General features: G+C 38.9%; 1 non-coding gene across 1 annotated transcript; it reads left to right on the forward strand.

Moving 5' to 3' along the window:
- The first annotated feature begins 431 nt into the window (after window positions 1-431).
- LOC127077690 (small nucleolar RNA R71) lies at window positions 432-538 on the forward strand. Its single transcript, XR_007787474.1, has one exon. It is a non-coding gene; the product is annotated as a small nucleolar RNA R71 (small nucleolar RNA).
- Window positions 539-4,955: the final 4,417 nt, after the last annotated feature.

The following is a 4,955-nucleotide window of genomic DNA, read 5'->3' on the forward strand; positions in this document are numbered from 1 at the left end:
ATCCAGGGTTATAGGTATTTGAATATGGGTTCCCTTGGGTGTAGTTCACTTTCTCATAGTGGGTTTCGTTTAGTAGACTACATTCTGCAGATTGGTGTCCTTTGGTTCCACATATCTCACAATCCGAAGAAACTGCGGCTACAGTGTTCGGGTTTATGCACATATTCTCGACCTTGAGGGCTAATGCGTCCATTTTAGCTTGCATCATGTCTATAGAGCTTAGTTCATGCGCTCCTCCTTGGGCTTCCTTCCTCTCGATTGTCGCTCGTTCGACTCCCCATGATTGGTGGTTTTGAGCCATATCTTCTATGAGGGCACTAGCTTCAGGGTAAGGTTTGTTCATCAGAGCACCGCCTGCGGCAGCGTCGATGGTCATCTTAGTGTTATAATGAAGTCCATTATAGAAGGTTTGAATGATCAACCAATTTTCTAAACTATGATGTGGGCATGCTCTTAACAACTCTTTATATCTCTCCCAAGCTTCGAACAACGATTCTCCTTGGTTCTGGGTGAATCTAGTTATATGGTTTCGAAGAACGGAGGTCTTACTCGGGGGAAAATATCTAGCAAGAAATACTCTTCTAAGGTTATCCCAAGTCGTAATGGAATTGGGTGGAAGGGAATCTAACCAAGATAGGGCTTTATCTCTGAGGGAAAAAGGGAATAATCTTAAACGGATTGCCTCAGGAGAAGCTCCATTGGTTTTAAAAGTGTCTGCTAATTGAAGAAATATTTTTAAATGTTGGTTTGGGTTCTCAGTAGCGAGACCTGCGAATTGGCTCTATTGCACTAGTTGCAACAGGGATGGTTTAAGTTCGAAATTATTAGCTGGGATGGTTGGGTTTACTATACTAGAACTAGGTTCTCGTTGGATGGTTGAGCGAAGTCCTTAAGAGGTCTTTGGTTTTGATCTTCGGCCATAGCTCTCCTAATTCTATGAAAGAATAAACGTGCGCGAGCGTAACATTCAGGTTCCGCCAGAGGGTATACTAAACATAAACTTCCGGTGCTGCGAGTTCTTCGCATTGACCGGCGGGTACTAACTTAAGTCTAAACGATATAACAATAGGGTGATCAAATTTGACGAAGTTGGTCCCCGGCAACGGCGCCAAAACTTGATGCGTGCTTTTCGCAAGTATACGAACGCGTCAGAGTAATATAAAAGATTGTCGAATTCACAGAGACCAAGTGTCAATCTATCGTTATCTATTGTTATGGTATTTATCTTAGGTAATCAAAATAGGGGTTTTTAGAGTGTGCAATAAAGAGAAAAGTGTTGAATAAAGTTCAATTAATAAAGACAGACTCGAATGTAATTCACATAATCAATTAATAATCCAAGTACTTGCTAATAGAACTACTTACGGGCAGTGTTTCCTACTTTGAAAAGAACTAATTTAACAGGAACTGTCGCTTTCGCGTATTCAAAACCGAGTTGTAATCCCTAATCAAACCCTCTTATTGTCACTTATAAAAAGGCGCGCATTGCGTTAGAGTAGTAAACCTATTTTTAAGAAATATAGTGTCTTGACTAAGTTGAAAAGTATTTTTAACCTGGATTTCTCAACCAAAAGAGGTTCTCACGAACCAGACTCTAAACTTATAAACGCGTCCGAAAATAGTTTTAAAATCTCTTTTCTTCTTAAGTTAAAAACTCCTAATGAACTAAACAAAGCGCTTTCGCTGTTTTTGAAATAGTTAAAAACAATTAAGTTTAAAAAGACGTTGGATGGCTTTCGATCTTACCGAATGGAAATTAAGTGCGGGGAAACTTAAGTTGAAAGTCAAAATAGCCCTTAAGTGTTTCTACGAACAACTGTACGGATTATCGGTTCAATTACGATCCTTACATTCTAACTTTATAGTTTTAGTTAGACATGGTAAAGTAAAGGTGCATTAATTTAAATAAAAGTAGTGCGAGTGCGGAAAGTAAATAAAAGTAGTGCGAGTGCGGGAAATAAATAAAAGTAGTGCGAGTGCAGAAAGTAAATAAAGTAAAGCGAGTGCGGGAAATAAATAAAAGTAGTGCGAGTGCGAGAAATAAATAAAGTAAAGCGAGTGCGAGAAATAAATAAAGTAAAGCGAGTGCGGGAAATAAAATAGATAAAGCGGTTACGGGAAAATAAAATAGATAAAGGTAAGCAATAAAAACCTGCTCCAATAGGAGGGTTGAATTAAATGCAAAGCGGAAATGAAAATGGCGGCAGGATTAACTTCCTTCCAATGTGCTCCAAACTCGATTACAGACTCAATCACAAAACTCGATTACACAATTGTGGTAACACCCCAATGCGAAGCGATTACCACTTTAAAATACTGAATATATGCCTAAGTGAAACAAATTTTGCTCTGAGTTTGCCTCTGTTCTAAGTTTGGATGCCTAAATAAGTGAATCCGAGTTTCTATTTATAAGCAAGTAAAATGATGGAAATGACAAGGATGCCCTTCAACTTGAAAATGGGAGGGAAAACTTTTCCTCTTGTGGCGCCCGCCACAAGGCCATGACGCCCGCCACAATTCCAATTTGAGGCGCCTTAGTGGAAGTAGTGGGGAACGTGGAAGTTGAGGGAAGTTGAGCTAGGACACGTCATGGCAGAGTCTATGGCGCCAGCCACAAGTACAAAATGCTGAATTTTAGGGTTTTTAGCTCTTTTTCACTCCTTTTCTCGATCGGGGCTCCGATTAAAGTAAAAACCTGAAAACAAAGAGAAACATAGTAATAACACAACAAAATGATAATAAAACTACTAAAATGCATGCGAAATCGGAGTCAAAAATACGGTGAATTTCAGTGTCATCAGTTGCTTCTTACGCCAATGTGACTAAGCCGGTGGTTGTTCATTTTATCAAGAAGAATATCATTTGTCATTATGGAATCCTTGAGAAGATCATAATAGACGATGGGTCCAATCTCAACAACAAGATGATGACAGAGTTGTGCAAGAGTTTCAAGATTCAACACCATAATTCCTCTCCTTACCGCCCGAAGATGAATGGGGCAATTGAGGCAACCAACAAGAACATAAAAAAGATAGTACAAAAGATGGTTGTAACCTACAATGACTGGCACAAGATTCTACCATTTGCTTTACACGGTTACCATACTTCGGTACGTACCTCGACTGGGGAAACTCCATTCTCATTGGTGTATGGCATGGAGGCAGCTGTTGAAATTGAATTCCCCTCTTTAAGGTTAATGACAGATGTGAAACTCGACGAGGCCGGATGGGTGCAGAATAAATTTGATCAGTTGAAACTCATTGAGGAAAAAATAATGGCTGCTATCTGTCACAGACAATTGTATCAAAAGCGGTTGAAGAAGGCATTCGATCGAAAAGTTCATCCTCAGAGTTACAAAGCCGGTGACCTCGTATTGAAAAGAAATATTCTTCCTCAGTCTGATCTCAGGGGCAAGTGGACTCCGAATTATAAAGGGTCATACGTTATAAGGAAAATTTTCTCTGGCGGAGCCATGATGCTTACAACAACGGATGGTGAAGACTTCCCACTCCCCGTGAATACAGACGTAGTCAAAAAATACTTCGCATAAAAGGACCCTCTAAGTCGCTGGCTTAGGCAAAAAAATGGGCATCCCGGCGAACCACAGAAAATGAATAAAAGGTTCGGGCAAAAATTGGGGATAAAAAAAAATAAAAATAAGTACACCTGCTAAGTTGAAAACCCGAAAGGGCAACTTAGGCAAAAAATGGTATCCCGGTGGATTGAAAACCCGAAAGGGCGATTCAGACAAAAGTTAGGGATTTAAAGCGAACGACTACGTCTTGCATTGGATCAGTGTTTTCATCATACTACTACAATCGGAAACCCCGAAGGGTAGGAATCAGTCCAATCATCTTCTTCAGAAAGTAAAGGGATGAGAATATCAAGTTCGCAAGAGTTATAGCTGAATCGAAACCTGATGGAAATCTGTTTTCACATTGCCATTCTTGTAATAATCTTTTACTTTTGCTTTTTTTGCAATTACCTCTTCCTAGGAATTGCCTTCTGATGTAAAGGCCTATTCATAGGCAAATTCTCAATCAATAAAAGTCTCTTTTCATTCGAAAACTTGTTCTTTATTTTTCTTTTATCTGTTTTGTTTGCAAAAACGTCCAAATTTTTTATAATCATTATATTTGAAAATTTTGGGTTTTACATAATATGATAAAAAGACATTTGAATATGCTTGTGATTTTGTGTGTGGCCGGGTTGGTAGACAAAGTGGTCATGCTATGCCTGGAGCACATGGGTTGCTTTGTGTTGCAGGAATGATGTTCACTCGTAGATGTTTGACATGCCCACACGAAAGCAAGAATCATCAAAATAAATTTTAATTTTTCACTTTGGGTTCCCTAACAAGTTTGTTAAGATTTCTTCTCCCTAAGCGAGATTTGTGATTGAAGGGAATGACTGGCGAGGTCCTTGGTGAAGAGCCCTCATTCCCCAGCAGTTATGCTTATTGAAGATTTATTTATCCCCTAGAGCATTATTTCATCCTTAGTTGTAAGAAATTTCTCTTTCCCCGGCTGAGCCTTGGTTGAGAATTTTCTTATTTCCCAGTAGTTTGCATTATTATTACTTCTTGTTCAAGACTTCTCACATATCTAGCAGAAGGGGTGCAGTCCTGAGTTTCCTTATGCAACGTTCACCTCATTCCCAACAAGAGTCCGATGGTAATTTCCTTTGGCAACATCCAATCTTCATTGGTATCCTATCCCAGAGTTTGCAATTTATTTTTGCAAATTACCCTTAGAATTTGTGACTCATGGTTACTAGTCATACTCCCCATAGAGTTTCAGATATTTTAAGGACTTTTCTTCAGCGGTTCATTATATCTTATTTATTCCCATACAAAATCATGCATCATTATACCACATCTATAAAAATTGAGTAGCATTCTCATATTACATGGAGCATTACGCCATAGAAAATTTCAAACATGCATCAAAGCATAA

Source organism: Lathyrus oleraceus, chromosome 4 (genome assembly GCF_024323335.1).
Source record: "Lathyrus oleraceus cultivar Zhongwan6 chromosome 4, CAAS_Psat_ZW6_1.0, whole genome shotgun sequence".
NCBI lineage: Eukaryota > Viridiplantae > Streptophyta > Magnoliopsida > Fabales > Fabaceae > Lathyrus > Lathyrus oleraceus.